Raw genomic sequence first — 26,476 nt, 5'->3', positions numbered from 1 at the left:
TCATCTGGACCTGCTATAGTGTACAAACAGGACAGTCAATACAGCTGTTACAATACGTCCCCTCATCGGCACCCCGTAAGCGTACCCTAGTATTTTCCTTGTTGTCTGTCAGAAGTGATGTTGATTCAGTACGCCAACCCGCGTCTGTGACGCCTTTCTTAGCATTACATCCGCGGATGGGGTATTCATTACCACACAGTGCCAGGCGCCTGCCTTCATAACACTTGTTTGAAGAATCTCGGCAGGGTGCAGCACCTTCCAGAAGTGATGATTCGACGACTTTGTCGGGTAATTTCCTAGGACTGAGGAGAATCGAGACATATAGCCAGTGTGAGTGTGGGCCTTTTTTTGGATGCTGTGCAGATACAAACGATAACTGCACTGTTTGTGCAAAATGTGTATATACTGCATTGTAAAGTTACTGTGGTTTATGGTGTGGCATGACTAGAGAAGATAACTGTGTGTCCTATCGTGAGGAACGTAAATATTAGGGACATCGATAACCACAAGCGATTTTTTACATGGGAAATTACAGTATGTGCACTGTAGATAATGAGATTCGTTCTAGAGGAAACATTAGCTGACCATCTATCGGTGTCAGACTGCAGTTGAATCGTAATATTTAATTGTAGTTAGACTGTTAAATATTCTTGTGAGTCTTGTATGTATTTGACGATCTGTAGACAATTTTTGCAGGGTTTAACTGTCAGTGCAATGTAGCGATCTGTGCAAAATAATTTTGTCTCTGAAAGTCTCGTCTGCAGGAAACAGTGGCAGATGGTGCTCCCAGACGAGCAGTTTTACAGGTAAGTTCACTGGTGGACAGGATCTCCTGTTAGGAATGTGCCCTGGGAAGCATTGCAACATCTCTAGGTGGTTGACCGAACTGCAGCTATGTGTCATCACACCAGCAATGGTGCCTAGGTGAACACGTATTTCGGTAGGAATTTCTCAAGTGTAAAGTATGAAAGAGATGACAGCGTCTTATACTCACAGAGCCCAAACTATTGCGTCATAGCTTCGCTGGGAGTGCCAGTGCAGCGTCAGGTATCAGGTGGTGGGATGTGTTTTTTATTATTAGCAATCTTTTATTTAAACTATAGTCCATCTAAATATATATTCTGCTAGCCACCAAGCGGTGTGTGGTGGAGGGCACTATTCACACCAAAGTTATATTTCCCTCCTTCTGTTCCACTCTCAGTTTGTGTGTGGGAAAAACGTCTGTCTGATCACCTCAGTATGAGCTCCAATTTCCCTTATCTTTGAATGGTGATCATTGTTCGATATGAAAGTTGGTGGTAATAATATATGCTCTGCATCCTCGGCAAAGATAGGATTTTGAATTTAGTGAGCAGCCCTTCCATTTAGTGCGCAGTCTATCTGCAAGTGTGTTCCACTTCAAATTTTGAATGAGATTTGTAACACTCTCGTGATGGTTAAAGGTACCAGTCACGAATCTTGCTGTTCTTCTCTGAACCTTCTCAATCTCTTGAATCAGAACCAACTGGTAAGAACCCCCATACATACAAACAATACTCAAAGACCAATAGGATGCCACAAATTACAAACAACTACACCATACATGTGAAGAATATCGATTTAATTAATTTGCATAAGTTTTTTATGTCAATGTGGTATTAGCGGTACAGTAGTTAAGGGGAGGCAGTGTATGCGTGGGTGACATGGAGCAGAGCAGCAGGTTAATTGCAGCACACTAAGTTAATTTGAATACTTTTTATGTGAAACGCAGTTCAATAGTTTAAGGGGATGGGGATGACAATGAAAACCATTTAACAGAACAACAGGTTAAGTGCTGACAAAGGGCCAAACATTAGGTTAAACAACCAGAGTACAGTGCTGAACATTATGTTACACAACATGTTTTCCCCATGTAATTGATTATTACAAGACCTAGATGTTTCCAAACAGCAGAGAATGATGAGCCAGAGAAATCCAACCCCCACAAACTGAATTTCTTATAAATAAACAATATACCTTTTCCATATATTCCATAAATTTTCTTAATTGTTTAAACAATATTCCATACAGAGCAATCAAATACCCTCCAAATGATCGATCAACTGAGTCTTTTTCCTACCAATTCCTAGAAAGAGGTGTTGGTTGGGTGAATTAGGTCAGTGCAGGTGCTCTTTTTTCCTGCCATTTTCTTAGGTATGTTGCATTATCCTGTTGCAATTTGAACTTCCCACCATTTTTTTGTGGGAAGAGGAGGGGTGTTAGGTTAGCAGAGCTAGCCCAATTGACCTATCTTCCCGTCGAAATTCCAACTTCCCACCAGGTGGTGTGTGGCACATCTGTCATCAACTAATATCACAGACGCCATCTTAGATGACATCATGCGCTGTGTACTTTAGTACATGTTAGTGCACGTTAGTACCTGTTAGCCTGCTAACATGGGTTGGTAAGGGAATGTGGCAGTTGGTTGAGGTTCGTGGTGGAGACTTTAACTATTTCCTTGCAAGTCCAAGTGAGCGTGGCCCTCGCGAAAAAATGACAAAATTTGAGTTTCCCACTTGCAAGGGGGGAATGGCACTTTTTGAATTTCCGCCGCCGCCATCTTCGGTAATGGTACGTGCGCCATCATGGCCCCCATCGTGAATTTGCGATGGGAGCCCCATCAGTATGTCTGTGACGTCACAGGTCTAATGGTACTTGTGTCATCATGTGAAATAGTAGTGACAGGGGCTATTCCAATAACTCAGACCTCAAAGTGTACCTGTAGCAGTGAGGGGGCGGGGGAGTTAGTGTGGGTGGGGAGGGGGACAATAGGTTAACTGCAGTGCCATGGAAAACCACTTAACAGGACAATAGGTTAAGTACCTGTCAATCAAAGGAGAACAATAGGATTGCCTCTGAATGCATACTGCCCACGATGTAGGTAACCTGCACTAACAAAATGCGTCAGCATCCCCTTCTTGAGGGGGGAGGGGAGTGGGAGGGGCTGGAAGGGACAATAGGTTAAGTGCCGCAACATGGTAAAGCATTTAGCAGAATAATACGTTAAGTACCTGTCAAACAAAGGAGAACAATAGGTTTCCCCCTGAGTGCATACCTGCCTCTGATGTAGACAACCTGACTACCCCTCTGTCCCGCTACTGACATGGTGCATGGTGCTCTATAAAATTTCCAACTTTATTTGGGAACATTACTGCATGAACGACTGCAAATGGTCTCCAAGTAGCCGAACGAGACCGTTTCCAGTCATTTATCAGTCCAGATGGACCAGAGGACCCTGTTCATTCCATTACGGAGCCACCATCAGCTTGCACACTGCCTTGTTGGGAACTTGGGTTCACGGCTTTATGGTGTGTGGTCTACACTCAGACCCTACCATCAGCTCCTACACAATGAAATCGGGAAACATCTGAAAAGGCCACAGTTTCCCTTACTCTAGGGCGCAACCAATACGGTCACTAGCACAGGAGCAGTAGCAGCATCTTCTACTATCATTCCCCATTGACAACAAATTGCATTGCACTTTCCTAACAGATACGTTCGTCTTACGTCCAACACTGATTTCTGTGGTTGTTTCACACAGAATTGCTTGCCTGTTAGCACTGACAACTCTACGCAAACAGTGCTGCTCTCGGTGGTTGAGACCATCGGCCACTGTGTTGTCCGTAATGAGAGGTAATGACGGATATTTGGTATTTTTGGCACACTCTCTTGGAACTGTCAATCTCGGAATATTGAATTCTCTAACGATTTCCAAAATGCCTATGCGTCCAGATCCAACTAGCATTCCGTGTTCAGAGTCTGGTGATACCTGTCATGCGATCGTAATCGCGTAGAAACCCTTCTCACGTGAACTGCCTGATTACAAATGACAGCTCCACCAAAACACTCCCCTTTTAAACTTCGTGTACGTGATACTGTTGCCGTTTGTGCATGTGCATATCGCTACCCCCAGACTTTTGTCACCTCCATGTATAACACTGTAATTCATCGTAATTCATCACAATAAACGACTTTTATTTGAGCAAAATGTTCTAATGACAGACCGACACACAATTTTAATTTGCCGTGAAGTTTCATACCAGTGCACCCTCCAGTGCTGAAAGTAAATACTTTGCGGATACCTCTACATCACACGTGAGCTGCACATGATCTGGCACGCTGAATTAACTTGTTTTTAACTTTTAACGTCGCAACTTTTTTTGTTACAGACGACCTCTGTTGAATCATGACCTACTGTCCTACCACGAGCGGTTCCTCTCCTTCAGGGACGACTTTACTGCGCTGTGCGTCGCTCGACATCGACGGGCGTCACAAATGTTTGGTCTCGCCGACGCACTGTATTCCTTCTATTATTACAACTGGTTCTTCGACCTACAGTTTGTAGGTGACATCGAGAGTTTAGGTAAGAATAATTTTCTCAGTCAGCCACTTCATTTTTGTGCACTGGTGACTCCCTACTGTATTCCAGGTCGAGGACTGAGCCTCGTAAACAGCTAATGATGTGTGGTTTCACATTTTCCGTAATTTCCCATGTGACCTGCGTTAACTACTGGTGTGCTTTTCATTGCTGGTTCCTCGACTGGTTGGCAACTCTCCCCCTAGTTCTATTGCAAGCTGATTACTCCAGTTCGACGTATCTATAGACTCCTGCCCAATAGGATGTAAAAACCTACATATAGCAAATATTACAGTGTTTGGAAGACATAAAAAGAATCACTTTAAATGTTACAGAAACGTCACTGGAGCGTCGGTTCCCCACTAGGCGTCCGTGAATTTCGCGACGCTAGTGATATTCACAGACGTTGTTAACACTGCTGCTTGACTAGTATGGTTTTAGAGACGTTGCTGAAAACGTCGCGCAATTACATTTACCCATTGCTGCCATCGCCATAGCAATGCCCAATTCCATCAAAACAACCAACTGACTCGTGTTCACTAATGCGCCAAAGGAACTGGCATAGGTATGTGTATTCAAATGCAGAGATATGTAAACAGGCAGAATACGGCGCTGCGGTCGGCAACGCCTATATAAGACTACAAGTGTCTGGAGAAGTTGTTAGATCGGTTACTTGTGCTGCAATGACAGATTATCAAGATTTAAGTGAGTTTTAAAGTGGTGTTACAGTCGGAACAATGGACACAGCATTTCCAAGGTAGGGCTCAAGAGAGGATTTTCCGATACGAGCATTTCAGTGTACCGTGAATATTAGGAATCTTGTAAAACATCAAATCTCCGACATAGCTGCGGCCCAAAAATATCCTGCAAGAACGTACCAACATCGACTGAAGACAATCGTTCAACGTGACTGAAGTGCAACCCTTCCGCAATTTGCTACATATTTCAATGCTGGGCCATCACCAAGTGCCAGCGTGCGTACCATTCAATGAAACCTCATCGATACCGGCTTTCAGAGCTGAGGCCCCAATCATGTACCCTTGATGAATGCACGACACAAAGCTTTATGCCTAGCCTAGGCCTGTCTATACCGACATTTGAGTCTTGATGACTGCAAATATGTCGCCTGGTCAGACGAGCGGATGGACGAGTACGGGTATGGTGAGAACCTCATGAATCGGTGGACACTGCATGGTCGCAGCGGTCTGTTGAAGCTGGTGTAGGCTCTGTAATTGTGTGGAGCGTGTGCAGTTGGAGTGATGTGGGACCCCTTATACGTCTAGATTCTTTAACCAAATGAAAAATCAACTCTTCTGGAGTGTCTATCGTTGCCCCATACACCGAAGGCTTCATGTCCCTCAGTACGAGATCAGCAGCATCCTGAAAACAATATTCATCACACAGCCATCTGAACATGGTCTCTGAACACAGATTACGTCAAAACTTCATGGACAGCTAGCGGGATAACGGTACGTCTGTGAGAGTTCTGTCACATGAGAGAAACTTTTCTTATCATCTTCGCTGAACAGTGTAAAGCTTTGCATACACAGTTCTTTTGAGACCGAACAAAAGGCCGGTTTTAAATATGTTTGTTTTCTGTAGCTCAACAGCTACAGATATAAATTTTTTGCTAAGCACTGAACTGCTGTGGACGAGCTAAATCGTCGTGTTCCGCTGCACCACAGTTACTGAGTGTGGAGTCTTGTACCGCAAGGAAGCAAGGGAGCAGACGTTGTTATGGATGGTTGGTATCCTCTTTCTACACTACAAATGCACACGTGGACTAATATGGTTCTTTATTTACATGAACAGACTTTTACTTAATTTCAATAGAGTTCATGTGTTTTGGTACAAGTTCATCAGTAATAGTCCTCTTGCACGCAATATCGGTAACCTTGATATTACAAACTTTAGTGACATTGCTAGTCCCACTATAGTTAACAATCTGGTCACAATGTACTGTCATAGGCTGTGATGTGCTCTGCAAACGTACTGACAGATGCCAAACAGGAGTTTGAGTTCGTGAGTGAGGCCTAGAGGGCGTTGGCGACATCTTGCTTGCGGGTGTGTCTCTGGCCTCTCTCGTGACAGGCGCGCTTGATTCAGCGTGCGGGCGTTCTCAATAAGAATGTGATGATGTGAATGGATGGCCCTCAACTATGTACCCTGCGACAGAGTTGCAATATGAAAAGTTTTGGCTGGTTTCGTTGTCTAGGAGCTGGGATACGTAGTTGTCGCATTACAGGCCAAATACAGCTGAGTCTACAGTATACAATATGGATGTACACATGAATCGAATGGTCGAAGCTTCCTATGACTCAACAACTGCGAATTTAGGACGTAAAAAAAACGTTTATAAATGAAGCATTGCAATTAAATAAATCTGCAGATTATCTTAACGACTTTAAATGATGAGTACGACAGTAGAAGTACTTTTGACAGTGTGGTATATATTTCTGGAGAACACTTATTGGTGTCGATGGTCCAATAATAAAATAAAATATAAGTTGAATAACAGGAAAACAATAGATTCCTACTGCACGTAATTAGTTATGAACGACAACATAGCTCGTGAGATATTCACTTCTACAGGCACACTACGTCTTCACTGTAGAAGCCACGGAAATCTCACAAGTGCAACCGTCGGCATTCCGAAGTATTTCTATCTGTGGCGACCAGGCGCAAACCGCTGCCCACTCTCCAAGTCTCTGCCTCGACTGCCGCGTCAAGCACCTCCCCCGTGTCCTCTGCCGTACCCCTCTCCCACTTCCATCGAGTCTCCCCATTCACGAGCGCTGTGATTGGCTAGAGCGCTCCCGCCATGTCTTCAAGCCAAAGTACGCTCACAAACATCAAACACTCTCGAAATACTGGATTTAAATCTAAATAACTTGAAATTAAATAAATATTCCTACGGCTGGACTATAAACAAGCTCTAACATCCATTATTAAATACATCAACAAATTATATAAACATATATCAAAGGAATAGCGAGCCAAAGTAACCCAGTAGCCTAATGTCTCTGTGCTTTCTAAAACACGGTAAATAATTGACCACTTTCTTCACGAATAGCATATATCGGATTTAAACAAAGACATAGATGAATAAATATATTTATAAGCATGCTGTGGAGTACTTATGGCCTGACGCTATCTATAGTAATCGGCTATTTTCACCTCCAATAACTCGTGTACTATTGACGTTAGATGCCTGTAATTCATACCACTTTAGGTTTAATCTAATAGCTTTCCAAAGACACGTCGATCGACGAAATCGAATGAAGTGTTTAAATTTTGGAAATTCACTGCTGGGTGTTACTTGTACAATTTACCCGCAGATACTAAACTTTAAACTAATAAAGATATTGAAAATCTGATTACAGCATCAGAATCGTCGTGCAAATGATAGTAATTTACATGTTTCTTTTTGAGGTATCATGATTCATCTGGCTAGTATTAACATCTATACAAACTGCGAAATGTCTGCCACGATGGTTTCACAAAGTCCGCCACCTTTGGCACTCTCGGCGTGCAAGCCTCTTTCACTGACACAGCCTCACCGTGGAACTGCCAGCCTCGTGCCCGGGCTGCAGCCCTCTTGCTTCGGCCAACGTCCGGCACAACGTGGTCGGCCTGCCGAGCGGTCCACGCGACCATGACAACTCCGAACTTGGAATACTTTCAGGGCGCCACAATCCGTCTTTTAGAGGCGTCTACTATTGAACTTTGCATATCATCTTTGCCAACTGCTGTGCTGGCGACAGCTTACACCAGCACACTGAGGGCACGTGCAAGTGCGCTCCCTGGGATTTCCTAAAGCACTGTTGACGTATTTATGTGTCCCACTCTGCCGACCTCTCCCTGCTCCATAGCAGCTACTTCATCTCGATTAACAGAAAAGTTTCGATTATTCATCATACAAACAATGTACGTCTTTGAGTGCTGTCATTTGCGTAAACCTTGTTTCACTATCTCGAACGGTTTATGAAATATTATGTTGATTACGATCACATCACTATGATGCACAGGGACGGAAATGAACGAATTCACGGAAGTGTCCAACAGATATAAAAATCAATAACTGGAGGACGGAATGAGATAACGATCTGTTCTAAGTTTGAAATAAAATTTCCATATTTTATCTACATTTCCAATAATGCAACGAATGAAGTGAAATTAAACATACACACGGTTAATGCAATGTGTTATTAGTTATGGAAACTCTTCCATATTTCGTGCAATGTTTTACTTAATTTGACGTAGTGAAATATGACAAGAAGGAAATGAAATTCTGTACCTTATGGAGATAAGATGTCAGACAGTAGTATGTGCAAAGACGAAACTTCTTCACGCAATACTTTTCCAAAGATCGGATGATAAGTAGTTCATGACAGCACAGGTATAATAATTTGGCCAGCAGTATCCACATTACACCCAGCACGTCTGAGGCAGTGAAAGTGTTAATATTGTAAATGCTGCAGTTATTTTAACGTTTCGTATATGATCTAAGTATAATATTTCTTATAATTTTCTATTTTTCATTAATGATTAATATTTTTATTTAAAATTGAATAGTTAATTATGGAATATAAATTGTTAATAATTTTCTTATAAATGTTGATTCTGTGAATCCTAATAATACTGAGAAAACTTTGTATGAATGATGTGTCTAAACAGTAGTGCTGGTTGAAAAAATCATTTTAAAAGGTCAGTGTTACTGCATTCTGCACAAGGAAAGTACTGGATTGTACAGTATGATATGTTCATGATGAAAGAGGTGTTATGGTCGTTCTGACCGTTAGAAACTTAGTACCAGACAAGGGTTGCATGTATAACTAACTGATCACTGGCCTAAGGAGGAAGTGCAGTCGGATGTAAGTATGCCAATTCATACATGACTAGCTGCAAACTTTGCTGTGACATTCTGCTAATGCAGCACCTGCATAGTACCTCTAGGACAGTGATAAACATGAGTAATCATCAATATTAATATTGATATGATATACCTACAAAATATGTATAAGCCAATATTACCACCTAACTAGTGTATATGAAGTCATATCAAAAGTGCTATCCTGACAGGGACACAAAATAAGACATAACTATTACTTTCACTTTACTGGAAATGAGATTTCTTGACAGGATCCAACTGTCTATCAAAAGATTCTGGCAGTGTCAATTAAATAAAATGTAAGGACTTACTGGAGACAGACCTGAGTGCCTACCAAAACGTTGTACCAAGGTTTATCAAATAAAACGTAACCATTTAACTGAATGACTCGGTTTATGAACTGTGACAATAAGAGATTTAAAAGTGGCAATGGGAAACAATTTACCCACTGACTTCTTGTAGATAAGTGTAATCAAACTGAGTGCCTTTGGTCGCCACTGGCCAATACCAGGTGAAGTAATATTCTTTTCAAACAATGCATAGCAATTAGGATCAGTATTTAAAGTAAAATCTTGATACTGATAGCTGTAGGAGTAGATTTCTAAGGAATTTCACACAAGATTTATTAAACCATAGATGAGTGGGTAACGTTAAACAAAAAAGCATAGATAATTATGTAATTCAGGTTCATCCTCACATGGAATGAATTAATTAACTGTTCATTAGTACTCAGTGCTTTCACCTATTAGTTATGCTAAATTATTCAGAGCACCACACAGCATCATGGATTTTAGGATAGGCATGTGGTAACCTATGATATTGACGGACAGCAGAACAAGACTCACATGTGTGTACAATCTTCAAACACAGCTAAAAATGAGTTTCCCTTCCGAAAATCAGCGTTAGAATAACACTACAGTGTTCTTGGCATAGTAGGTAGATTGCATTAGCAGACAGGTGCCAAGCCATGAGAGGTTTCATTAACTGGATAATCAAGGACTTGAACTGAACTGAGTAGTGATTTATTATTTATTATTTACTATTATTTGGTTATTATTTATCTTCACAGATCATGCACTCCCACAATGTGTGTTCTGGTGTGCCTGCACTGTCCCAGGAACAGCTATCATGTATCTATCTTCCAATTTTGTATAGATACTTAGCATAAGGGCCATAACAGTCAGGTAATGAATCAGTCCACTCGACGGGTTAAGAAATCTCGTTTTTACTCCCTCCCACACGTTTTGCCACAGTTGTAATATGTAATCTTTTATTTATTACTTTTTCGGATTGGCCTCAGTTCCAGGCACCCTTCATACTTTCATTTGATTCCTTTCTGTAGCCAGTAAAAGACCAGTTTTTTTTTATTTTCCAACTATAGTGAGCATATTCCTAGAATTACTGACAAAGCATCATATGGGGCAGTTCAATAGACACCCATTAATTTTGGCAGCACTCCTGACTGAACTCTCCTCACTAATGCAGCTGCCTTAACTAGCTCCAACCTATGAGTCCAAAGTCTCACACGATATCCTGTAATTGATGCTAATATAGATTGATGGTAAACTCTGATTGTTGTTGCCTGTTAGCTACGGTTATAACTTTATTCATCACATTTATACCTTTTCTGCCAGTTTTCTCTATTTGTAGTTCAAAGTTACGATGTTCGTCCAGAAGCATACTCAGCTATAGGGATAGATTTATTTAGAATAAGGAGTGATTTATTTATCGCTATCATGGGGGCCTCCAATGGACACTTGAATCGATATGGCCAAACTGTGAAAACAATGCTAATTCCATCTACCATATTTAGGAGGACAACGGTTCTATCCCGTGTCCGCCCATCCTGATTTAGGTTTTCCATGATTTCCCTGAATCGCTTCAGGCAAATGCCAGGATGGTTCCTTTGAAAGGGCACGGCCGACTTACTTCCCCATCCTTCCCTAATCTGATGACACCGATGACCTTGTGGTTTGGTCTCTTCCCCCAAAATCAACCCAACCCTTTTTCTTCCCCTCAGTCCCTGATCTGACCCCCATATACCATAACTGATTAAAAATTGGCCAAGTTTACAGAGTAGATTCAGGAGGTTGAAACCTATTTCTTTAGCAAGGTATTTGCAGCCTATGTTAACTTTGGTGCACATGTGGGAGGGTATGACACTAACAGCCTACACATGTGGTATCTATTTACCAAATTTGGTTTACTATGCATTATGCCCCAATTGAACAAATTGTCCTGTCATGGGAAAAGTCATGTGTAACACTATACTGCACCATTTAGTATATAGATATAATATTTATAGCCAATTTTGGTATGTAGATGCAGTATAATGTGAGAATTTTTGCAAAATTTAACCATGAAATGCCTAGAGCATTTTGCTTATTGGAGCCGGCTGCGGTGGTCTAGCGGTTCTAGGCGCTCAGTCCGAAACTGCGGGACTGCTACGGTCGCAGGTTCGAATCCTGCCTCGGGCATGGATGTGTGTGATGTCCTTAGGTTAGTTAAGTTTCAGTAGTTCTAAGTTCTAGGGGACTGATGACCACAGCAGTTAAGTCCCATAGGGCTCAGAGCCATTTGAACCATTTTTTGAACCATTTTTTGCTTATTGGACTTGAAATGAAAGATACATAAAAACACAGAAACTGTCAGATCCAATTTAGATAAAGTTTTAATTACTCAAACGTACTCAAATGAAATAGAATACGGTCGCCAGACTAATTAGGCATAGAAATGCGAAACATTTCTTTTAAAGAAAAAGTAGCCAGTTGTAGTGGAAAAACCCAGTCTATACTTGTTTCCTACGAAAATGCAGTGAAACCAATCACAAGAAAAAAAGTGGTAAAGTGGATACTAGCAGTTATTGTAAAACATGATTGTCCTCTGAAACACAAAAGACATTGTTACACTCATCAATTTTAAATACTTTGTCAAACCTGAGTAACTTAATCAGCACAACAATTGCAAGCCTACACTAACTGGAGATTGGACACTCCCGGGGCCTTGTTTCGACTCAGGTCTTTCAGTGCTCTGTCAAACTCTTCACGCAGTATCTTATCTCCCATTTCATCTTCATCTACATCCTCTTCCATTTCCATAATATTGTCCTCAAGTACATCGCCCTTGTATAAACCCTCTATATACTCCTTCCATCTTTCTGCCTTCCCTTCTTTGCTTAGAACTGGGTTGCCATCTGAGCTCTTGATATTCATACAAGTGGTTCTCTTCTCTCCAAAGGTCTCTTTAATTTTCCTGTAGGTAGTATCTATCATACCCCTAGTGAGACAAGCCTCCACATCCTTACATTTGTCCTCTAGCCATCCCTGCTTAGCCATTTTGCACTTCCTGTCGATATCATTTTTGAGCCGTTTGTATTCCTTTTTGCCTGCTTCATTTACTGCATTTTTATATTTTCTCCTTTCATCAATTAAATTCAGTATTTCTTCTGTTACCCAAGGATTTCTATTAGCCCTCGTCTTTTTACCTACTTGATCCTCTGCTGCCTTCACTACTTCATCCCTCAGAGCTACCCATTCTTCTTCTACTGTATTTCTTTCCCCCATTCCTGTCAATTGTTCCCTTATGCTCTCCCTGAAACTCTCTACAACCTCTGGTTCTTTCAGTTTATCCAGGTCCCATCTCCTTAAATTCCCACCTTTTTGCAGTTTCTTCAGTTTCAATCTGCAGTTCATAACCAATAGATTGTGGTCAGAATCCACATCTGCCCCTGGAAATGTCTTACAATTTAAAACGTGGTTCCTAAATCTCTGTCTTACCATTATATAATCTATCTGATACCTTTTAGTATCTCCAGGATTCTTCCATGTATACAACCTTCTTTCATGATTCTTGAACCAAGTGTTAGCTATGATTAAGTTATGCTCTGTGCAAAATTCTACAAGGCGGCTTCCTCTTTCATTTCTTCCCTCCAATCCATATTCACCTACTATGTTTCCTTCTCTCCCTTTTCCTACTGACGAATTCCAGTCACCCATGACTATTAAATTTTCGTCTCCCTTCACAACCTGCATAATTTCTCTTATCTCGTCATACATTTCATCAATTTCTTCATCATCTGCAGAGCTAGTTGGCATATAAACTTGTACTACTGTAGTAGGCATGGGCTTTGTGTCTATCTTGGCCACAATAATGCGTTCACTATGCTGTTTGTAGTAGCTAACTCGCACACCTGTTTTTTTATTCATTATTAAACCTACTCCTGCATTACCCCTATTTGATTTTGTATTTATAACCCTGTAATCACCTGACCAAAAGTCTTGTTCCTCCTGCCACCGAACTTCACTAATTCCCACTATATCTAACTTTAACCTATCCATTTCCCTTTTTACATTTTCTAACCTACCTGCCCGATTAAGGGATCTGACATTCCACGCTCCAATCCGTAGAATGCCAGTTTTCTTTCTCCTGATAACGATGTCCTCTTGAGTTGTCCCCGCCCGGAGATCCGAATGGGGGACTATTTTACCTCTGGAATATTTTACCCAAGAGGACGTCATCATCATTTAATCATACAGTAAAGCTGCATGTCCTCGGGAAAAATTACGGCTGTAGTTTCCCCTTGCTTTCAGCCGTTCGCAGTACCAGCACAGCAAGGCCGTTTTGGTTAATGTTACAAGGCCAGATCAGTCAATCATCCAGACTGTTGCCCCTGCAACTACTGAAAAGGCTGCTGCCCCTCTTCAGGAACCACATGTTTGTCTGGCCTCTCAACAGATACCCCTCCATTGTGGTTGCACCTACGGTACGGCCATCTGTATCGCTGAGGCACGCAAGCCTCCCCACCAACGGCAAGGTCCATGGTTCATGGGGGGGTGGAGGTCATCAGGTTACATAATACTCACAGGCCACAGAGCATCATATTAAATCCATTCATCCACCAAAGGCTTTGGCATAACAAATCCAAGAACTAAAAGCGTAACTCGACACCTGCACAGTTCACTTCCCAACCACTAGCTGCCAACTGTACAGTAGCTAGCCTCCAACTGACTCTCATGTCCATCTTTTCACTCACACAAATCACATTTTGTACATGCTAAATAACTTCTGTTTAGAGGGGAACCACTCCATATTTTACCATAACATGAACCAAGATAGCTAACTTTGGATCAGCAGTTACAAGCATCAAGTTGTAGTGTACCCTTCTCCTCGGTGTTCTGCCATGAAAAATATAAAATAGAAAACCTGATTGGGTTTGGAATTTTGGTGGTTTCAGTTACAGATAAGGCGGACTTCGTATTATTGATTGAGATCGTGCTGTAATTTGACCGTGCATGGCAGACCGGGTCGGCAACACTACAAAAAGCGACTGTACGGAAATAGCATCAGGAACTAATTGAAATTTATAATCTTGTTAGATACGCAGTATTAATTACAATGTAGTCTTCATGGCTGTCCTCCTAATTTTTCTTGTAGGATGACCCGTCTTTCACTGTTCTCCGTCTGTTGAAAACTTCTTCAAGTTGTCGCTGTCATGATAAATTTACAAATTTGATGATAACCACCTCGAGTCACTATTGAAACAACCTCGCTTTGTAATTTAATTTTAATTTTCACCCAAAAGCACATTCAACACATCGCCGAAAAATACACGTCTTTAGTATGAAGACAAGAGAGAGAGTCTAATCAATTAGTTGTTAAAAACAAAAACCTACGCAAAAGTAAAAAAAAAACGAACAAAATTATTTATAAAAATCGGTCGCTGGCTCAGCGCTCTTCTGCGTACGCGATCGTAAATTATATCTTTGTATTGGCGGAGGCGCGGTAGTCAAAGTACCATTACAAAGTAAAAATTTTTAAGTAAACATTGCATTTACCCGTATTAGCAAATCAATACAAAATTACTTAACCAAAATCATCCATTTCCAAATACAACCAAAGCTATTAGTCAATGAAGAGAAAACATAGTACAACATATCAAGAGCACATACTAAAGAAAATACACTTTCTGTAAAGCATAATAATCAGAAGAACAACATTACATAAGATCTTACTATTGCGTTACACATGCCCCATGCTTCATTGAGGTTTCCCAAACGTCTATAACACTCAAGTAGTACTGGCTAAAAAAAAATTATTCCATCCAACTTTCGTTGGGTAAGAGAAAACATGTTACATACATACAGTAAATACACTAAGAAGAATCATACATTTCTTCCAAAAGATTGTTAAAAAAGAAGCATATATATCATTTACTTTATGAATAACAGGTTTATCGTAAAACAGGACATCATTACCCATTATCATCTCATAGACTGTCCAAATATTTTCTTTACTACAGAGAAAGTAATTTTAACATTATTATAAACAGAGAAAAAATCCATCGTTAAACAGGACATCCTTAATCATCTTCATCTCATACATATATTACCCATTAACAGACAACCAGTTCATAAAATAACCTACACATTTATGAAACAAGTATAGCATTCTGTAGAAAAGCAAATATACATATACTAAGACATACATTAACCAAACACAAAAGCATCCTACATTGTACGTTTAATTAATAGCAATTCAAAACTTTTGTTCTTAAAAGCACATAAACACTCTAATATATTTATTTAGAACCTAGCTTTAATTTCCACTGCCCTCATGTTACAACCACACAGGCCATTTTTGGTTGATTGCACAGACATACCTATAGTTACATCAGATTTAATACTGTTTTTCACTGACTTCTAAAGAAATAGTCAGTACAATTTTGCAACTCATAATTAAAACATACACGACATTAATCCAGAAAATTCAGCTTATTTTGTTGCCTACAATAGCACTCGGCAAACCATGTCTGTAAACATTTAGGTACACAGAAACACGTACAAGTTTTCTTTAAAAAGGAAATATTTTAACTGTAGCCCACATCTCGTGGTCGTGCGGTAGTATTCTCGCTTCCCACGCCCGGGTTCCCAGGTTCGATTCCCGGTGGGGTCAGGGATTTTCTCTGCCTCGTGATGGCTGGGTGTTGTGTGATGTCCTTAGGTTAGTTAGGTTTAAGCAGTTCTAAGTTCTAGGGGACTGATGACCATAGATGTTAAGTCCCATAGTGCTCAGAGCCATTTTTAACTGTATTCTTGCCCCTGGTTGGCAAGTCTTTGTTATTGCCTGCTGCAATTGGCAGTCCTCTGTCATTAACTGTATTGTATTCTCTTTACTACTTTGGTTTGTTGCCCGACAACACATTTTTGGCATTTTATTTTATTTTATACTGCAGAAATTTTATCCTTGCAGTCCCCATTACATCATCTCCAGTAAATATTACACATTTGGTTCAATATATCTTTTTATGTTATACAGAATGTGAAACTTAAACACATATATTAGACACTGGTAACAAAAAACATTTCTTTTCAAATGACTACATCAGGTAGCATAAACATCATAAACCCGTGAATTTAAATCTCATACGCGGGATTAAGTCAAGAATGAGATTTTTTCTATTCATTTGTCATTGCTTTTTCACACGCTTCTAGGTCATTACACATATCAACTCAGGAAACCATCTTATATTTTATTGCAAGTGATTTCTGTCAACTCCTGTGGTTTAGAAAAAGGAACATCTCACTTCTAACTCATACACATATAGTAGATACTTTTCCCTTGTTTTTGACAAACATTTTTCATCACCATTTTTATATAAAAACTTTTAGACATTAATCATACTAGAGTATCCATTGACACTCTACTTTTACTTATTCTTGTACACCTTTCTTCCAAGAACTTTAGTCATTCATTTCCATTGCGTGCTTCTACTTCTTATTACAGTACCCACTTTACTTACAACATATTTAGTCATTTTCTAGTGCACGTGTATTACTTATTTACTTCTTTATCCATAAACAATTACTGTATTTTGCATTTATTTATCACATCCCTTTAGCATATACACATCTATTTATTCTGATATCTATTCTGATAGGGAAGAAGGAAAATTGATAGTAGAAGTTCTGAATGCTAGAAGAGGAAGATTGATAACAGGAAAAGAAAAGGAAATAGTATTGTCAATAACTTGAGTACGTGGTGTTTGCCAGACACCTAGCATCGCATAGAGTGCAGTGCCCTCTGAGGGTTTTGATTTCATTCATTATTTGTTTCTGTGGACATACTATTTTAGGTTAACAATGTTTGTAACTCCCAAAGGTTTTCTTGATTTAGGGTATAGAAGAAAATAAGCACTGGCATGTGGAGTTCCTTGCACTTCAAATGGTCCATTGTAAATGTATCTAAATTTAGAAATTTCATCATTAATTTCACTAGATTTTTCATGTGTTTTCACCAGAACATAGTCACCAAGTTTAAATTTAGTTGTTTTGAGGCACTTATTATGCCTTTTAGATCTAACAGCCACTTTCTCTTTCATTCTCCTCCTAACTAGTTCTTTTTGCTCATGCAAGTTAATCCCTAAAACAGGTGGAAATTTCAAGATCTCTTCAATAACACTTTTGCTTTTATGGTTCAACAGAATTTATTTGGGTGTAAACTCCATTGTCTCATGGTAGAGAGTGTTCATGGCGTTTTCAAAATCTGTCACAAATCTGCCCCAGGCCTTGTGATTATGGTGGCAATAGGTTCTACCTAATCTTTCTAATTCCCACACATGCCTTTCGACAGGGTTACTTGCAGGGTGGTAGGTAAAAATATATTTCACTTGTATACCATGTTGTCTCATACCTTCTTTCCATATTTTAGAAATAAACTGAGGTCCATTATCAGATAGGACTGCTCTGGGTTTACCAATGGTGTTAAAATATTCATTCATTTTACTGAAGAGTGCTTTTGCAGTAGTTTTTCTGATAGGGTATAACTTAATAAATTTAGAGAAAACTCCTAAAAATACCACAATATAAGACCTACTTCCTTATGTTTTAGGGAGAGGACCATACAAATCTACTGATAACAATTCCAAGGTGTCTTTTGGCACTGTGTTTTGCATATACCCTGGTTGGTCTGGTTAGCAACTTGTGCCCTATGACACACATCACAAGATTTAATTCTGTCAGCAATTTGCTCGGTGGCACCCACATTAATCACAATTACATCAGTTAATTTCTCAATACACTTTTTAGACCACAGTGGCCTAAGGCAAAATGGAAATAATCAATAACTTCATTTTCAAACTGCATAGGCCAATAAACTTTCCATTCCTGAGTACTTGCATCTTCCTCCTATACAATACTCCATTAAAGATCTTATAAAATTTACTGATTTGTGGTACGTTGGAGTTAATGAAATTTGTTTTAACAGATTTCCAGACCGCATACTCTTACAAATCTGTTCAGTTCTTTTTCTACCTGCAACGTCTTTGATACATCTCATGTGAAACTTACCATCTTTATTACATTCTTTCAGTAGGTTATTCATATCCTCTGGCAATGGAGATAAAGCATTGGCCACACGACTTTCACTGCCTTTGATATACAAAATTTCATAATCAAACTGTTGTAAGTACAGAGCTCATTAACTTAACCTGCCAGTAAACAATCGACAGTCTTTCAAAAAAGTTAAGGCTCTATGGTCAGTATGAATAATAGTTTTGTGCCCCATAAGTAATTTCTAAATTTCTTTAAGCCCCAAATTATGGTTAAAGCTTCTTTCTTTGAAATAGTGTTATTTTTCTCATATTTAGTTAGAGCTCTACTAGCAAAAGCTATAGTTCTATGTTTTGCTTCCGCAAATTCTGTGCTTTCTTGAAAGATTTCAATACTAATCCCCTATGCGCTACTGTCTGTCATCATGTGGAATGTTTCACTTAAAATAGGATGATGTAAAATAGTTTCTCTTATTAACTCGGTTTTCAAGTCTCTGAAGTCTTTCTGACATTCTGACGTCCAAATATATGCACTGTTTTTCTTTACCAAACAGTTCAAATGTGGGCTATTAAAAGCTTACCCCTTCGCAAATTTGCTATAAAAACCACAAAGACCAAGAAATGCTTTCAGTTGTTTTCTGTTCTTAGGTGGAGGACACTTTTCAATTGCATTTAGCTTCTCTGGGTCCTTGCCAATCCCAGCTGTAGTTACGATGTGTCCTAAAAACTTAATCTCCTGTTTTACATATTCACATTTCTTCAATTTCAAAGTCATTCCTCCTGCTTGAAGAGCAACGAGAGTTTTGTTCAATAGTTCACAATGTTCTTCCCAACTTTCAGTAGCAATCAACAAATCATCTATACAAACAGTTAATCTAGCACAAATTTCTTTTTCTAACACAGTATCTAATGCTCTTATAAAAACTGAAACAGAAGCATTTAAACCAAAAGGTACAACTTTATACTGATAGCATTTCCCTGCAAACACGAATGCTGTGTGTTTCTGGGAATCTTCGTGTAATGATTATTTGCCAATATCCCGCAGTGAGGGCAAGACTAGTTATGTACATTACACTATGGAATTTTTGCAACAGATCACCCACGTTTTCTGGCCTGTCTACCTCTCTCCTGACAATCTTGTTCAGTGTTTATGCATGAATAACAACTTGCATGCCACTGTATTCCTTATTTACTATAATAAGTGGACTATTATATTTACTGTTGCTTCTTTCAATCACTCCCCATTCTAACATTCTGTGAATTTCGCCCTGTACCACTTCTTTCTTAGCTATTGGCACTGGATAGGGTATTACACAGAATCGTTCATGTTCAACTGCATCGATATGGTATTCAAAGTTCGTGACAACACCTGGTTTATCAGAGAATACTTCCCTGTTGTTATTTAAAACAGCAAATAGTTCATCTTTCTGTTCACACAAGAGTTCTTGGATAGCAACAATTTCCTTAAAATTGTCAATTTTTTATTCATTCAGTATTAAATTTTTCACATGGTAGATTTCATATAAGTGGGACAAACCATCATTTTCAGATTCTATCTCTAGCATTATGGATTCTACATTAGCACCATGTACAGTGTCATCTTCTGTAAATTTAATTTCTAAAGTATTAGGCTCCCTATTAATTTTAACAATTCCATTACGACACTCTAAAAACACTTTTTCTTTGTCCAGTCAATCAATACCTGAAATAATCTCAGCACTTAATTCAGGTACCACTAAAATGTCATGTTCAAATTTCTGTCCTTGCATTTTAAATTCAATCAGTACATTTTTGCAAATGGGTTTACTGGACTTGCCAGTAGCTCCTACAATCTTCACTCCACTCACAGACATTATTACTAACCCTGACTTACTTGAAATATGTTCAAAAAATGATTCTGATACAGCACTAATTTCTGATCCTATACCCAAAAATACTTGCAACTCAATATTATAAACATTACTGGGGATAATGGTTTTGTTTAACAGTTCTAGAGTCTTTCACCTCCTGTTCTTCCCACAATAAATTATGTTCAACCATTATGTCCTTCCAGGAAATGTTACCTACTTATTTCTGTTGTATACGGGGTGGCTTTTTAGGTTTCTTGATCTCTATATCTCTAGCGATCTTTAACAGTTCTCGTCCCTCTATGATTTCATCAGGTAGTTCTTCTGGTTCCTGCAATTCAAATTCTTTCATGAGATTAATTAAAGCATGCCCTAGCATAGTATCACCTGTGGCTCTTTCGGTTTTGCTTCACATTCTGGATTTTGTTTGGAAAGGATGTCACTCATTCTTTTGTATCGTCTTTCGGTAAATGTGTACTCACTTTCCTCTACCTCCGAGAATTCATTCTCATCTAAATCCATTCATTTCTAGTTTCTTGTCCATTTTAGTTAATATTATATTCAGATATCTTTCACTTTCAATCTTAGATAACTTTCTGCTATTTACTCTTTCAAATTGGCTGCAAGTTCGTGCCGCTGGACGTTTTATGCTCACTTTACTTTTGTAAAACACGTAATACTGCAAAGCTGTAAAATCAACAACGTCCTGTCACGGGGGGCCACATATAACATTAACTGCCTACTCGTGTGCTATCTATTTACCAAATTTGGTTTACTACACCCTATCCATTTGCACACTGAGACTGTCACAGACCTTATGAAAGAGCCCTTCCAATCATTCTTCCTACTTGGAGACTTTAATGTCCTAAATATCCTGTGCAGATCAATCTCTACTTGTCCTCACCGTCGCGTTTCGGAGAGCTTTCTGATGTCTCACGAGCTGCATATCTTCAACACAGGCACTCCCACTCCTTTCTGTGCTGCCACTGGGTCACTGTGAGCCAGCGACCTCTCTTTCTGCTCTCCAGGCTTCGCAGACCAGGTTCAGTGGGAAGTCACTGATGATCTTCACTCAGTGACCACGTCACAGTCTGTATTCACCTACTGGATGGAGCATTACCTGCACAGAAGCCACCAAAATTGTTGGTCAGTAGGGCTAACTGGATGCTTTTCGTCCATCTGGCTGTGTCTGAAGACTGCAACAGTGTCAGCGAATGGGTGGACCACATCACACGATAGATCCATCACACCACTGACTTATCAATCCCAAGGTCCTGTTGCTTGTTGGACTGGTGTGTGTCGCTCAGCAATCCAGGACAGGCATACAGTTAGCTCTTCAACGATTTAAGTACAGCCCAGCAGCAAACAATCTCACAGCCTTTCAGGTCACGAGAGCCAATACTTAACACATCATTAAGGAGAGCAAGAAAACGGCGTACCAAGCGTTTCTGGACTTTTTCAACCATTCCACTTCTTCTATAAAAGTACTGGAACCCATTATGAGGGTTTCTAACAGCAGTGCTGAAATAGAAGTGTCTCCAAACTACACCCAGAAACATCACTCAAACTCTGGCAGATCATTTTGCAGCGACTACTGCTGATGCCAGCCTTCACAAGCTGTGGAGGGAAGACCCTTGAGCGAATAGTTAACCGTCGTTTGGTCTGGCTGTTACAAACAAGGCAACTGCTTAGCCACTCTCAGTGTGGATTCTGGAGGTTTCGATCCACTGTTGTCAACCTGACTCTACTAGAGGTGGCTATTCAGCAGGCCTTACTATGCAGACAGCACTGTCTTGGCATATTCTCTGATATCAGTAAGGTGTACAACGCTATGTTTCTGGGCTTCAGTTTTAACTCCAAATTTTCATGGTTGCCACACCTGTGAGACCTGAAAGCCAGAACCCAGAAGGCACAGTATTCTCGTGCAACTCCACGAATGGAGCTTTCATGGTCACCTCACCATCTTCATATGGTCCCTCATGTCTAAGCGCCTTTTTAGGGCTTGATTTCGTAACACGCTGTTGGAATGTTTTGAGCAAGGGAATGGTGTTCCTAGAGCAATGTTTTGAGTTTTAACCTCTTTTTTTTTAGCGATAAACAGTATCACATATACAGAAAGGAGCCTTGTACAGTGCTTCTTAACTGTGGACAATTTTGCTGTTTCATGTTCCTCCTCCAGAAGTGCTACGGCGACCCACCAGTTGCACTTAGAGTGCGGAAGTTAGGGAGGTGGGCTGCAAAGACAGGTTTTCAGTTTTCTGCAGATAAGAATTTTAATTATTCTCATTGTAATTTTAATTTACCTGACTTGCATGTGAGGGATACAAGTCGACATTTTTAAGACTCAATCAAGTTTCTGGGCCTCAGTTTGAACTCCAAATTTTCGTGGTTGCCACACCTGTGAGACCTGAAAGCCAGAACCCAGAAGGCACTGAATACTGTAAAGTGCCTTGACCTAAGGTCTAGGGGATGAGACAGGGTGTGTCTGCTCCAGTTTTATAGGGCTCTTGTGTGTTCGTGGCTAGACTATGGATGCACAGTGCACAGGTCAACGAGGTCTTTTTACCTCAAGATTATTGACGCATAAGGATATTAGGATGCGCTTACAGAACCAGCCCCATACGCAGTCTCTGTGCTAAGGTTGGGAAACGGCCATTCACCATCTAGCGACACCTCCTCATGGTGAATCAGGCATGTAAGTTTCTTGTAGCTCCAACTACACCTGCACACCATACCATTGCTCCTCCACCTCTGGAATGCCATTTCTCCATGAGCAACATGGACATATGGACACTAGGTAGGGCATGTGCTGTAGTCACTTGGTGTGGAACAAGTGCAACCCCAAATGCAGTGTTTTAACAGTCTGCTACCCTGACTACTGTAGAGGTCCAGAGTAACTTTAGATTTAGTGTAGTATAGCAGATGTAGCACTCCAAAGGACTTTTTTAATGGTCACCAAACCTTTATAACTGTCTTTATGGATGGGTCGAAACAGGGGGACACTGTTGGTTGCACTATTGTTTTCTCTGTTTGTATACTCGATGTCTGACTGCCTTGCAAGTTTTTTGTCTTTGATGCAGATTGACATGCGACCTTGCAGGCACTGTAGCAGACGAGATGTGCTTAACGTGATAAATTTCTTGTCTTGTCTGATTCGCTAATTGTTCTTCACTCTCTACAACGTTTGTACCCAGTAGCTAAAGTAGTGCACAATATCCAGGACGTCCTCCTCCTACTACAACGGCAGTGGAAGGAGAAGTCAGTCTGCTGAGTGCCAGGGCATGTGGATATTGCTGGAAACGATAGGGCAGGTCTAGCAAGCAGGGAGGCGTGCCGTGCTGCTGAGTTAGCGCGGTGTGCCATCCACCTGCCTGCCGTCTCCTTGCTTTTGGGTCGGTGGGAGGATGAGCGGCTGCCCAGTCGTCTTCACACAGGCCACAGCCCTGTGACACGTGGCTTCTTGCTCCGGTGAGGACTCTGTCCATTGTGTAGTACTTGTGGCATACAGATCATAGTGTGCCAGATTTTATCACACTGTGTTTTATTCTCCGACCAGTGGGCAGCGACTGATTTGCTGATAGATCTGCCCTCCGTTTTAATTAACGTTCAAACGAATGTGATGAGAGTCTTATGGTTTTGTGATTTGTCAACTATGTTTCCGAAAATTTTAGGGAGATGATTTTAACGTATTAATTGTGTGCCCAGCTAACCCATCTTTTTCGTATGTGGTCAGCCAATCAGATTTCTTAGAGTCTCTTTTTTTAGCTCACCTGTCCTTTTATTTTCGTTTTAATCCCAGATATAGCACCTTTCACCCTTTATCCGTTGCCTTAACTGGTGCGAGACAGAGTGCTTGTGTGGTCAACGCGAGTGAGGTAGGAGAGAGAGGATGAGCGTCACTTTAAAGGTTTCCTCCTCACTGTGTGTTACCATTTTCTTAGTTTTATCCACATTTGTTTCTTTTAATGTGAGTAAGGGTGCTGATAATCTCGCTGTTGACCGACTGTAAGCTCCAGACACACACACACACACACACACACACACACACACACAAACACACACACACGCACACCTGCAGCAGTTACTGAGATTAGCGTTCACATGTAGACAGGTAAACGTGCCATGGTAATCGCATGGTTTTCACTCAGGCAAGGACTTTAATTTATCAAAGCTCAGGAAGTTTGCACTAAAAATTTACAGATGATATACAAAAACCTATTTCGTGAACCTGTCTCTCTGCTAGTGGAAATTGCGCCAAAATCTCTACAGTAGAGCCTGTGATTAGGCTTCGCTTCAGACTCCAAAATACGGCTAGAGACTATAAAAAATAATACTTGTTGTTAACACTCTTGGGCGAGACGCGGCAGGTCGCAACTAGTTGCTCCAAGCAGCAGTCAGATACTTTATTCATTAACTTTGGCCTAAATCCTTTCATTATCAAATATTTTTTAATGTGGTCATATGTTGGTGACCACAATGCTTGAATGTGAGCAACTCTTGCGAAAGGATTTCATTCCAGACTGCTCGGCCGGTTGAGGAAACACGCTTTCATTTGTATTTTTTACGTCCAGCACGCTACCAGCCTTCGATACATAACCAGCTTATTGCGCTCAAACAAGCAGAGCTGCTTTACGATTTGCACCATGGCAAATACTCTCATAATGTTTTTCGTTGTTTGCCCTCTCTGTGGACCTTCGTATATTCATACACGCGCCACTAAACGCACCTCTACAGTGTAACTGTTTCAACACGAATTCACAACTGAAATGGTGCTGTAGTGAAACAAAAGAGTATAGTAATTACACCAACGCTTTTCGTCAGCTTCAAAGGAGGGATACCAAGCAAACGAATGTATGTCCTCAATGATTGCACAAAGTCACCCACCAAGTTAACCGAGAGCACAAATGCGCTGCTTCCTGGACTAGGGTAGGCGCGCCGGCTCCAAATCGAATCCGCCTGGTGGATTACCGACGAGCGCCGGTGTGCCAGCAAGCGTGGATGTGGTTTTTAGGCGGTTTTCCACATCCCACTAGGTGAATACCGGGCAGTCCCCACGTCCCGCCTCCATTACACGACTCCCAGACATCTGAACACGTTCACACTATTCCATGGCTTTCACTAGACGCAGACAGCTGGGGTACACTAATTCCATCTTGGGGGGGGGGAGGTTATGGGGGGGGGGGATAGGAAGGGGATCTGGATGCCCTATGCACTAACAATGGCAAATCCATAGTAACAACGCCGACCCTGCGTTGACGTGGGAGAAAGGCACAAGGAAATGATGAACAGTTACTGTAGATAGTCAGGAGGGTTTTGAGGACTTCCTGCGTACTCTGTAGATGAAAACGAATTACGTGCTCTTCTCTCGATTCAACTCTGGTATATATCTTTCCAAATACAAAAAGTTTTGTTGACATTATTTATCATCGATGATGAAATACACCTGGTCTTATCATCCAGAGGAGCCTCTGGGATCAGATGCGTACATCTGCTTCTGCATACATTTGGTGTGTGAGCACCACTCAACTCGCAGTGATTCTTTTCCAGATGAGGAGTGGCAGAGGGAGGACAGAAGCAACGCCATGCTCTCCGTGGACACTGACTGCGTGCAGCTGTTGGCGAACGCCCTCGACCACCCCACGTGTCCGCTGGAAGACCTGCCACCGGAAACCAAAAACCTGCGCGAGCGGTGCCGCGTGCAGCTGTGGGACGACGTGGTGCAGAGGTCGCCCCACGTACCCGTCACCAGCTACCTGGCCTACACGCAGAGGATAACCTCTGCCTGCTGGCCTGGATGACAGCCAACTCGTTCGGCGTTTGTCAGGACGTCCCGTTTAGTATGCTACAATCCGTACATGATGCTCGCTGCTATTTCGACAGCCCTGGCGATCAGTCCTGCCTGCAGTCGAACGCTACAGACACCATCTGCTCTGTTTCCAGAGCAGTCCTGTTGCTGATGTGTGGCGATTTTTCTTTCCATAAGTCTTTCGATTTATGCGGCGTCAGTTTCTACACAAACGGATCACACTTCACGACGT

The 26,476-nt window shown here is 40.9% G+C and overlaps 1 long non-coding RNA gene across 1 annotated transcript in view; it reads left to right on the top strand.

Annotated features, from left to right (window-relative positions):
* LOC126426722 (uncharacterized) overlaps positions 1-26,120 on the top strand; it is a 34,442-nt gene extending 8,322 nt beyond the window's left edge. Inside the window, exons 2-3 of the long non-coding RNA XR_007576402.1 lie at positions 4,188-4,381; positions 25,986-26,120. This is a non-coding gene — a long non-coding RNA (uncharacterized LOC126426722). The remainder of the gene's footprint in view (positions 1-4,187; positions 4,382-25,985) is intronic.
* The last annotated feature ends 356 nt before the right edge of the window (positions 26,121-26,476 follow it).

Source organism: Schistocerca serialis, chromosome 11, assembly GCF_023864345.2.
Source record: "Schistocerca serialis cubense isolate TAMUIC-IGC-003099 chromosome 11, iqSchSeri2.2, whole genome shotgun sequence".
NCBI classification, from domain to species: domain Eukaryota; kingdom Metazoa; phylum Arthropoda; class Insecta; order Orthoptera; family Acrididae; genus Schistocerca; species Schistocerca serialis.
Note: the sequence above shows the minus strand (reverse complement) of the source record. Positions and strands in the feature narration are given on the sequence as shown.